Consider the following 12,556-nt stretch of genomic DNA (forward strand, 5'->3'; position numbering starts at 1 on the left):
AGCCATTCAACAGCTGATGGTGTTGCGCAAAAGATATTGTGCTGCAAAAATAAATACTTATAGGGTCCAAAAAAGCGAGACCTATTGGCTATGCCAATGCTTGTTACAGTTATGAGCACGTCGTGCCCATCAGACCCTCCCTCCCCACACACACACACACACACAGTTGGACCACTGATGTGCGCAGACTCGGGTGGCTTTGGCACCCTCCACAAAGGACGGTTGTTGAGCCCACGCTGGGCGGGCACCAGACTTGTTTACACAGACATGAGCAGCAGCACCCTCGTGCACACATCTAGAGGAGCGGCGCTCAGTGGTGCACGCTTGGTCACCATCACCCTTTAGATATACTCGTAGCAGGGGCGCAACTAGAGCCAAATTTCGAGGGGGCTAAGAAATTTTTTTGGGTGGGGGGCTGACTCTTCCAGCAGTAGTTAAGAGTGGAGATGCAGGGGCTCAGAGAAGGGGTGAAAAACAGCAAAGCCTCATTCACAAGCAAATGGTCTTTTAAAGACCTGTGAAGTACTCGGGTGCCAAGGAAGCAGTCTCAGCCTGGGTTGCCACACACTACGTGAGGGGAGTGGGGCTGAAGCCCTTTGATCCCAATGTGCGTTGCGCGCCTGGCTCGAAGTCATCTGCACTGTCCCTTACTGTTCATACCCACCTGTCGAGAGTGAGCGGTACAGTAGTTGGAGTGGGTGGAGTCAGGAGGGCAGAGGAAGGGGACGAGAAGCGGCAGGAAGCGGGCAGATAGGATAGGGACAGGGACCAAGTTGGAAGCACGTGAATAAAGCTCTTAGTAACAGTTCCCACATGTCTTGTCGTTATTGGTTGTAGACACGACAGCTGGCGACGAGGGTGGGATGCTGCAGCCCAGTGTCCCCGAACCAGTGAAAGACGTGTCCCTGTCCCCTGGTGCAACCGAAGAAAAGCGCGTTCAGTGTAGAGCGCCGGGTCGCGCTGAATCCAGCGTCACCCCCTGAGGCGTGAAGGTGAAGGAGAGAGCGGGAGCCCACCCCGACAAATGCTGGCAGCTCTTGTGGTGAAAGACGGTTGCACCGGAACGTCGAAAAGTGTGGCCGAAGGAGCGCTGCTTCGCGCTGAACCGAAACCTCACCCCCGATGCGTGAGAAACGGCACGCGCGGGAGGAGTAACGTCGGGAGCCCACCCCGAGCTCGCCTTGTCAGGTAAATGACCCCAAATTGTGCGCGAAGCACTAGGAAGGTGCTGCGACTGCGGGAGTGCTGAGAACAGTGTGGCAAGCTGAATGAGAGTGACAGCCAAGACCTCGTGGGAGTGAGAGGCCCTGTGCAGCGGCCATCTTGGAGTCAGGCGGTCATCTGTGAGACATCCCTATGGAAGTAAAGGGGCTGCCATTTTAAAGTTAGGCAAGAAACAAACAAGCATTGACAAGTCAAGGAAAAAAAAAAGGAAGACGAGAGAAAGCAAACAAGCACCAGCCAAGGCAAGCAAGAAATAAAGAAAGTAAACAGGCACCAGCCAAGGCAAGCAAGAAACGAACAAGCACGTGGGCAGATTGAACGAGCTCAGGAGTACGCTGTCATGACGTCGAATCACAATTCGCCGCAAAGAGCTGAAGTCACACCGATCATGATGGGGGTGTCACATTTGCGCCCACCAGAGCCGTTACTGCTGACGACTGGGGAGAGCATGGGCCCCAGATGGCAGGAATGGCTTGAAGACTTTGAGGATTACATCAAGGGATCAAAAGTGACCGAGGATGAAGACAAAGTGATTGCGCTGCGCAACCTGGTGGGCAAAGAAATTAGCAAGGTCATCAAAGAATTGCCTAGAGCGGACACAGGAACTTACGATAAAGTGCGTGAGGCGCTGAACAAGAAGTTCTTGCACAAAACAAATGTGGATTACGAACGATATGCTTTTCACCAAGCCCGTCAAGAGAAAGAAGAAGTGATGAGCACTTTCATAACGCGGCTGCGTCGATTGGCCAGATATTGTAAATTTGATGCGTTCTCAACGGATGATGCTATCCGGTCGCAAATAATTGATGGGTGTCAGTCTGAGACACTGAGGAGGAGATTGTTAAGGAAGAGTCACAACCTAGAGGAGATAGAGGAAATGACCCGAGTGTATTACCAAGCCGAGGAGCAAGCCAAGAGCATGGAGACCGGGCGCCCTGAGAGACGCGAGCAAGTATGTCGAGTGCAAGATAGCCACAGGCGCAGATACTCGAAGGAGCGACGGTACCCATCCCGACCATCCTTCCGCCAGAGACACACCGAGCGCAGGAGGCATGAGTCAGGCAGAAGAGACAAGATGGTGGACGGAAATGCTATCGATGCGGGTATGATTTCCCACACAGAGAAGCTTGTCCAGCCATGGGGCAGCAATGTCGGAAATGTGGACGAACTAATCATTTTGAAGCGACGTGCGGAGAATATCGCAGGGAGAGGAAGAACGAAGGGACGAGGCCAACTCGCTCTGACACCAGACGACACCATGCGAAAGCCGTACAAGATCGGCCAAAATTGTCTTCCAGCTCGTCACATTCCAGCAGGGAGTCGAGGAGATCTCACTGGGCGAGAAGGTCACCGTCCCAGGACTCTCGATCAGGGTCTTGCGAATCTGAATACACTGTTGAATATGCCAGCATGGTCGCAGATCCGGATCAATTAAAGACATACCCGAGACTGAACATAAGTGTGGGTAATCATGACACTCAGTTTGTTCTGGACAGTGGAGCATCGTTGAATTACATTCCGGTAACGGAGTACAAAAAGATGAAGTCACCGCCTCCGTTGTGCCCGGCGTACGTCCGGGTATTCACCTGGATGTCAAAGAAACCGCTCCCCTGTTTAGGAAAATTTCTAACCACTCTCCCACATCAGAACAAATCGGTGTCAGCTGTCCTACATGTGATTGATGGCCCGGAAGCGGACTGCCTCCTCAGCCTACCAACGGCAGAGCGACTTCGGTTGGTTGAGATTCTATACCGGGTCAGTGGTGACCAAGACATCTTACACAAATTCCCCAAGCTGTTCACCGGGTTAGGAAAGATGAATAGATGTCAGGTTCGGCTTCACATCAACGAGCAGATCCGACCTGTCGCTCAACATCCCAGGCGAGTGCCGTACCACCTTCAGCAAGCCGTGGAGGATGAGCTTAAAGAACTACTCGCCTCTGACATTACTGAACGGACTGACGGCCCCACCCCATGGGTATCACCCGTAGTCATAGTGCCAAAGAAAGGTGCTTCTGGAAAAGTGCGGCTGTGTGTAGACATGCGGCTTCCTAACACTGCGATTGAAAGGGAACGCCATCCTGTGCCTCACTTAAGAGATATGATTGCTGCGTTAAATGGGGCCAGGGTATTCTCAAAACTAGACTTAAACAAGGGTTACCATCAGCTGGAGCTGCATGAAAGATCAAGGTACATAACAACTTTTGCAACTCACTTGGGCTTGTTTTGATATAAACGATTAAGTTTTGGCATTTCCTCGGCTGCGGAGATCTTTCAAGAGGCGATACTCCAAACTATACGCCATATACCTAATACGCTGAACTACAGCAATGATATCCTTGTGTATGGGTCCAATGTTCAAGAACACGACAAGGCCCTCGATCGGGTATGTCACGCCCTGCTGGATGCCAATCTAACATTAAACAAAGAAAAGTGCGAATTTCCTCAATCCACACTCAAGTTTTTTGGGCATGTGTTCTCTGGAGCGGGGATGAAACCTGGCCCTGAAAAAGTGATGGCCTTAAATCACACCAAGAGCCCTCAAGATGTCAGTGATGTTAGTTCCTTTTTGGGTATGGCCAGTTATTGCGCCAGGTACATCAAGGACTATGCCACAATTAGCCATCCACTCCGAACTCTCACAAAGCAGGGACAACCTTTTGACTGGACCCGCCAGTGTGAGCAGGCCTTCCAGGACATCAAACGGGCTCTTGAGGCGGCTGATAATTTGGCATACTTTGACCCCAAAAGGCAGACGGAAATAACTGTCGATGCTAGCCCGGTGGGCCTAGGGGCAATCCTGGCTCAGTATGATAAAGAGGATGATCAGCGCCATATTGTGGCTTATGCGAGTCGCAGTCTGTCAGACACCGAAAAGGCGTATTCTCAACCAGAGAAAGAGAGTCTGGCTGTTGTCTGGGCCTGCAAACATTTCCATGTTTTCCTTTATGGCAAGCACTTTACAATGGTGACTGATCATCAGGCGCTCGTCACCATATTTGGAAATCCCAGGTCGAAGATGCCACCTCGGACTGAGCAATGGGGTCTGCGGTTCCAGGAATACACCTACACCATACTGCACAAGCCGGGAAAATCAGCGAATCCGGCTGATTACATGTCTCGTCACCCTCGAGCCGTGTTGGCGCCACGAGCATCCATAGCTGAGGAGTATGTCCATTTTGTGGTGGGCCACGCTCAACCTCCAGCGGTCCCCTTGGAGGCCATTCTAGAGGCTACGGCGAAGGATGTCATTCTTCAGAAGGTACTTCGTCGTTTGCAGACAAATAGGTGGAGACATGATAGTGAGGAGGAACGGGAGGATCCTGCAAGTAGTCAAGAGCTGCAGGCGTTCCGACATGTGAGTGAGGAACTGTCTGCCACCTCGGAAGGGCTTCTGCTGAGGGACCAAAGGATTGTCATTCCGATGCAACTACGGCAGGGTATCGTTAATCTAGCCCACGAAGGTCATCGAGGTGTGGTTGCAACTAAGAGAGCCCTGGGAGAGCGAGTGTGGTTCCCACTATTAGACCAGATGGTAGAACTCACCCTCAAAGACTGTCCGCAATGCCAACTTGTCAGTCAAGGAGTTTCCCCAGCTCCTTTGCAAATGACAGAATTGCCCAGTGGCGTGTGGCAGGAACTTGCTATGGACTTCTATGGTCCTCTTCAATCAGGAAAGTATGTCCTGGCAATTATGGATGAGTATTCGAGGTTCCCAATAGCCCAGTTTGTATCTTCCACTAGTGCGGCAAGCACTGTTGCGGTGCTGGATGAAGTGTTTGCGGCGTGGGGTATTCCGAAAGTACTCAAGACAGACAATGGCCCTCCTTTTAATGGACATGAGTTTGGTGAGTTTGCGCGACATCTGAACTTCACGCATCTCAAAGTCACGCCCTTATGGCCGCAGGCTAATGGTACCATTGAACGGTTCATGGCCACCTTGAAGAAGACATTTCAGCAAGCGACCGTTGAGAAAAAGGATCTTCAGGTGGCTCTCAATGAGGTCCTCAGGGCCTATAGAACAACTCCACATGCCACCACGGGAAAATGCCCTGCCACCCTAATGCTGGGTAGACCAATAAGGAACCGGATACCCACCTGGGAAGGTGCTCTGAGAGCAGTCTCACCTGCTCGCATTCGGTGAGAGGTCATGTCAGCGGACCGTCGTGGGAAAGAGAGAATGAAATCGTATGCAGACGCCAGAAGGAGAGCGAGATCACCTTCCATCCATGAAGGGGACTGTGTTCTCGTCAAGCAGGAGCAGCAAAGGAAAACAGACTGTAAGTTCCGAGATGAACCTCTGACGATCATTCAGAAAAGGGGCACCATGGTGACTGCAGAGTCGGACAGCCGAAGAGTTACCCGGAATGCGTCACATTTTCAGAAATGCACTCCAGTCATGAAAGAGTCGCTCCAACGGATGCTGGGGCATCAAGGGAGTGATGTCAGAGAACAACCTGCCGGGGTTGTCGAGAATCAGCATCCTGAGACTCCAGGAGAACGCGAGTTGGTGGCAGGAATGATGTCACTTCGACCGAGACAGGACATCCGCAAGCCGAAACGACTTATTGAAGAACTACAAACAAGTCAGTCATTTCATTTTGTTAAAAAAGGGGAAGATGTCGAGAGTGAACGGTACAGTAGTTGGAGTGGGTGGAGTCAGGAGGGCAGAGGAAGGGGAGGAGAAGCGGCAGGAAGCGGGCAGATAGGATAGGGACAGGGACCAAGTTGGAAGCACGTGAATAAAGCTCTTAGTAACAGTTCCCACGTGTCTGTCGTTATTGGTTGTAGACACGACACCACCCACACCCCTATTTAGACATGTTAACGGGCAATACGTTTCTTATGTGCATACTCGTCTACACCCCTCCGGAGGAAGAGCCTCGAAAGCCCCTCGTGGTTTCGAAATGAATCGTTTAAAATACTGGAAGCACTGCTTCGGATGGTTTTCATTTTTTCCGAGTTTTTTTGCTGTTGAAGTTTTATATAGCGCGAACGCGACGCGAAGGTATAACAGCGCTTTACATGGGCACCAGTTGCATTACAGAACCATTCATTTTGAGGCGCGGTGATATTAAATGATTTGTTTAGTTATGATTTGGGTTTCGTTAAGTTTCTTGGGGAAGAGGATGTGGTTCGTCGGCTAAACTGCCGACTTTGGTGCTGGAAACTCAGCCTGGGTTGCCACACACGACGTGAGGAGAGTGGGGCTGAAGCCCTTTGATCCCAATGTGCGTTGCGCGCCTGGCTCGAAGTCATCTGCACTGTCCCTTACTGTTCGCACCCACCCACACCCCTATTTAGACAAGTTAACGGGCAATATGTTTCTTATGTACATACTCGTCTACACCCCTCCGGAGGAAGAGCCTTGAAAGCCCCTCGTGGTTTCGAAATGAATAGTTTAAAATACTGGAAGCACTGCTTCCGATGGTTTTCATTTTTTCCGAGTTTTTTTGTTGTTGAAGTTTTATATAGCGAGAACGCGACCCGAAGGTATAACAGCGCTTTACATGGGGACCAGTTGCATTACAGACCCATTCATTTTGAGGCGCGGTGATATTAAATGATTTGCTTAGTTATGATTTGCGTTTCGCAGCGCGAAAGTGAAAGCAAATTTGGCGCGTCTGCTCGCGGCGCGAAAGTGAAAGCAAATTAGGCACGCGCGTTTGGCGGGGGAGTGCATTCCAGGCGGGGGAGCGGACCCTTTGAAGTGCTCCCAAAAGCGGAGTGCATGGCGGCACGATGCGCGTGATTGTGCGTGTGCTAGCCATGCAATCCGCTTTTGGGAGCACTTTGAAAAGCCCCTTTACAATAGTCTCGCTTTGCGATCGCTTACGCGATAGCAAGGTTGAGACCTAAAAAAGATATATATATTGTTGTTTGAAAATATTAATATTTTTAATAGGGAAGTTAATTTCTATAAGAATTTTCATTTTGGAAATATATTTCGTTTTAAAAATAAATACATTTTGAGGCATGTTTTTATACTGCAGAGTAATGCTACTCGTGGATGAAAATAGTGGAAACATGTTTAAAAAAAGAAGTTAATACAGCTGAACCAAACAACACCAGACTACCTAAAAGTACGCAAAATATACAGAAAATTGGTGTTAAATGGTTCAGCTATTTAATTAACTTTGGGCAAAATCCAGTTTCATTAGCGAGGAAACATTTATTTTCCTCTCCTTTTTATTTTAGCTCCATCCATCAGTTCTTATGAACGAAAATTACATTAAATTAACATGAAAAGCTCACTACAACAATACTACTACATTACAAGCACAAAAATCACAGCTAGCTTTAGGAAAACTATAATTCAGATAGGATTCCAGTAAAGGGAAAACAGTGGTCACTGTGGATTTATCTGAAGAACTAATTTAGTGAAGAGAAGAATTACAGCACGATATGTCTGTTTCGAGAGTGCATAGATTATCTGCAATTATGTTGACGCTATAAATTGTTCCAAAAAAGGGGGGGGGGGGGAGCATTGGCTGCGACACTAGATTACATCAGTCTTTTCAAACAGTTTAAGTCAATACATACAATAAATATTAATGCATCCTATAGAAAAAGTTACTTACCTTCAGAAGCAATATTTCTGGTACATACAATATCTGCACCATAGGACTATCCTCCAGACATCAGAGAATCAAAAAAAACTTTTACCCAGAAGGAGCTCTTCAATGTCGCCAGGTGCTGCTATGTGGCAGCAGCCACAGTTCTAGCTGCCCTGAGTTGACAACATCTGGAAATACAGGGACCAAACGTGTGCACTGGTGTCAGTACCTGGTACTTTTTCTGCAACCCTTTGAGCCATGCAAAGAGAAACAGAGAAAGCAAAGACAGAAAAAAATACAGCATATGGTACCATTGTAGACCTTGAATTCATACAAAACATAACACTAACTTGTCAGGAGAGGACAGAGGGCAGTGAAGTAGCTTTAGGAAGATACAATATCCATAAGAAATATTGTTTCTTTTTCATCTGGTGGATACTGCTTACAGAAGAATCCTCAACTTATAAAAGAGTGCAGAACCAGTAGCTTCAGGGAGCTTGGTGCTGATTAACCAACGATGCTGCGAAGCACAGCCCTGGCAATGCATCAATACTGCAAGCTTGAGCTCTGAGGCAATAATGTTTCACAAAAGACTTCAAGGATAACCAAGAGGCTGATGGCAGATGTAAGCCACCAGGAAGCCTCTGGTGAGAGCAATGGAAGCAACTGCAGCCCTTAAGGAGTGGACTTGAATGGCAGACAGTCTTTCTTGGCCTAGGCATAGCGAACAATAATGTAAGACAAACTGAAAAGGAGATTGTGGGTTCGGTTACTGCTTTGCCCTTCTCTGCACTGGGAAAGCCTACAAGAACTCATCATCCACTCTAGCCAGTTGTGTGAAGTCGATATGGTAAGGCAGCACTGCACACCTGGTTGCCAGCTGTACAACCTGTTTTTCGCTTTGGTGGAATGAGGAGAGCTGAAGCATGGAAGAGTGGTGGGCAGGCCCATGTGAAAGGCAGACACCATTTTCAGCAGGAAAGATGAACAGGTGCGAAGAAACTGTTTATCAGGGTAAAAAATAGAAACTAGTGTTGGACCAAAAAGGTTTTGAGATCGCCGACCCTGCAGGCTGAAGTTACAGCCACTAAGAAAGCAGTTTTAAAAGTCAGCAGTCAAACCAATTGTGCAGCAGCTGGAACTGGGATGCCATGAGAAACATTACCAGAATATTCTGATCCTATTGATGAACAATAAATAGAGGAGGAGGAAACAAATAGAGTAAACCTTCTAGAAAAAGTACCACTTTTTAAAGACTTAAATAAAGAAGGCTAGCCATGTATACACTTGAAGGCAGATAATACAACCACATAGTCCTTTAGAAAAGCCACTGTCAGGCCGAGCAGGACAAGTGATAGTGAGAAGCATAGAATGTCAGAAAGGTGGGATTGAAAAGAGTTCAGACCATACCACTGAATAAACTTATTCCAGCAACCCTAAAACAGATTTATTGGTGGTTTTTTTCCGGCAGCCAAGATGACATTTGCAATCTGAGACCACCAGGAGGACCACTCACTTTCCACACACACACTTCGGACTGTTTGGCGATTGGGATGAATGACCTTGAAAGAAAGGAAGGTTTGGGTGATTTATTGTGATCGTCTCCCAGCTGATGAAGAAACTATATGCCCCCCATTAGTAGCTGCTGGTGTTGAAATTATAGATGGTCAAATTTGTTTTAAAGCAGCAAAGCAAATGGAAAAATATGAAGCCTGGAGTTGCTGCTGTTGCAAGTGATGGCATCTTCTAGATCATTCACTGCCCCGAAATGAGCGATACATTTGATAGGTGTTTGAACCAACTGCATAGCTGGCACTGGTGTGACAGTTGTCCTGAAGAACAAGTTACTTACCTTCGGTAGCGCTTAATCTGGAAGAGACTACTAGCCACAAATTCCTTGCCTTAGAATTATCCCCAGGTGTCAGACTGAATCCGGACATTTTGGAGCAGTACCCCTGAACGCCTGGAGTTGGAGTAGTTCTGCTCTCCATCGGCTGTGCCGGAAGTGACGCGCACACAGTGCCAACTAAGCACACTGACGTCAGGTCATTTTTGTGACTTTCTAGGACCCTTTGTATGGGGAAGTCCTCATCCTTTAATCAAGTTGCAGAGTGGAGATAATGGGAGGGTCGGTAACGAATCTGCAGCTAGATAGAGTCTCTACACATAAAGCATTACCGAAGGTAAGTAACTTGTTCATCTGCTAGAGACTTCTAGTCGCAGATTGCTTACCTTAGAATAGATACCCAAGCAATGCACTCCGGACGTGGGTCTGAGAACCCAACTTACATCAGAAAATCCTGCAGGACAGAACAGGCAAACTGCTCATCCTGACAGACCGGATTGCCCAGGCAGTAGTGCTTAGTGAACAAGAGCAATCAAGTCCATTTCCAGGACTGGAACTCAGCGAGTTAACGCAATGGTTGCAGCTTTGGCTTTGGTAGAATGAGCGTGCAAGTCCTCAGGAGGTTGTTTTTGGCCTTTGCATTGCAGATCATTATACAGAGCATGATCCATCAGGAGACGATCCCTTCTATACAGTATTCTCTTTCTTGGCACCAACGTACCCTATGAAGAGTTTGTCATCCACCCAGAATTCTTTTGTGTGGTCAAGGTAGAACAACGCTCTTTTTGGATCCAGATGGTGGAGTCTATCCTCTTCCTTAGAGGGATGGATGAGACAGGGCAAAAAAGGGAGGCTGGGTGATGGTATGGCCTGCGTTAAAAGGAGTGACTACCTTTGGAAGGAAGGAGGCACGTGTCCGGAGAACCAGTTTGTCAGGGTAGAAAGCAATATATGGCCAAGAATAAATTGCCCTCTGGCTTTCTGAAGCCTTTCAGGAGTACCAAGGAACATGGGTCATTTGCCAAGGATTGTGTGCTGATCCAACACACTACATGAAAATATCATATGGGTCTGACAAGGACACCATATTCTGGAATCTGTGGCATGATTTAAACCATAAAATACAAGTAAGAGGCACCATAACCAATTGCTGGGGAAGGCTGAGGAATGTTGTCTATTACATATTCAGACAAGCTGGGGACTTGCATTCTTCAGTCACTCATAAACAAGAGTTGATGGCAGCACACCTTATATGTACAGAACCCGTCTCATCCTGGGCAGGCAGAGTTGCATCTAAAGCCCTTGCAAGACTGGATAGAGAGAACGTTTGCTGATCCAGTCTATTGCTTGGAGGATGTTCATCTAGTGAGCAATATGCTAGAAAAGGTATCCATGAGAAACAGTGAATCAGGTGATTTTGCAGAGCTTAAATAGCAACAAAGCACTTAATAAAGAAGCATAAAGGGTGAGCAAAATGATCAAAACAGAATTTGGCTATACAGTGGTATTTTTATATACAGTGCATTAGATTGCAGTGATCTGACAAAGATCCTATATATGATCAATCTAGACAGCTCTAAATGTAAAGTTAGTAGAAGTTCAACCTTCAGAGATGGAACCATCCAAATGTTGTGCTTGGAAAAGAGTGTAACTTACAGCCAAAAAGCATACGTCAGGTTACAGAAAGGAGAAGTGTAGCAACACTGTTGCACAACTGTTAATTAAGCCAAAAGTAGCATCCAAGAAACACTGAGTTTTAACACTAAAATATTTGAAATTTGTATTGAAGGGAGAAAGAGAGCAAGATCGCATCATAAAAGTAACTTACTACATTAGATAATTTCCAACCTCAATGATATTCATTAACAGGATGTACGACCAAGAAATAGTTTCTATCTTTGCTACACAAATCAAATTCCAAATATAAAGCATAATCACACACCATGGTAACTGATGAACTGTTCAAACAGGACCTGTATTACAGAGCTATGAAGTAATACTTCTGCCACAAAACTTCACAGACAGGTATATTTTATTATGGGATATGTCCGGCTCCAAGTTACAAATTGCACTCTACGGTGAAGAATTCGTTTTATCAGTAACATTTGCTAGATTAGACCAAACAAAAACACACATTTTTTTCTGAATCCCAATATGCATCACACAAAAAGGTGGCGCGGAAAAAGAAGAAAATGCAAAGCTCTTTTTCACTGGTACACTCTTCTGTGGAACATGAAGGTGATTTGTATCAACAGACAGCTATTATTGTGTCACTTCCATTACCTTTGGCGCCTATTTTGTTTCCCAGTTGGAAGTGGGGAGAGGTGAAGTTGCAAAGTAATAAAAGGTATGCAAGGAGAAAAGAACATTCTACAGTAATCTAGAGTACAATCCTACCCAGAGCAAACAACATCAGTACTTATACCCATCTCAATTCAGCTGCTTGAAATCTGTTATACAGCGAGATCATTTCAGCAGAAACAACAGATACGGCTTAAGGGCAGGCCAATCTGAAGAAGGAAGAGTTTTCAGGACAAACACAATTACTTAATACAAGTTTAGAATGTATCTTTCCACCTGTGCCCAAGTATTGGTACTGTTGTGCAGAAAGTAGTGCTTGCAGAAAGTATCTTCCGTGGCCAAAGTGTATACCCTGCAGCTCACAACGAAGGATCAAGTCTTTGGAAAACAACTGAAACAATATGGTCTGTGGGGAAGTAGACATGTACAACATCCAGAGGGGCTGGATTAGCATTTCAAAAAGCAGACGACTATTCAGTGCTAAATGTACGTCTTAAACTCTCTTTACAGATGCACTCCCTCAATATTTGGACTACAAACAGATTATATTCCTGATGATTTGTTCAACAGCAATACAATTTTAGAGATCCAACACTCAAGTCATCAAGTCACCGTAATTATAGGGACTG

General features: G+C 46.6%; 1 protein-coding gene across 2 annotated transcripts in view; it reads right to left on the reverse strand.

Moving 5' to 3' along the window:
- KIF14 (kinesin family member 14) overlaps window positions 1–12,556 on the reverse strand; it is a 624,724-nt gene that overhangs the window by 415,111 nt on the left and 197,057 nt on the right. The window lies entirely within an intron of this gene.

Source organism: Triturus cristatus, chromosome 4_2, assembly GCF_964204655.1.
Source record: "Triturus cristatus chromosome 4_2, aTriCri1.1, whole genome shotgun sequence".
Taxonomy (NCBI): Eukaryota; Metazoa; Chordata; class Amphibia; order Caudata; family Salamandridae; genus Triturus; species Triturus cristatus.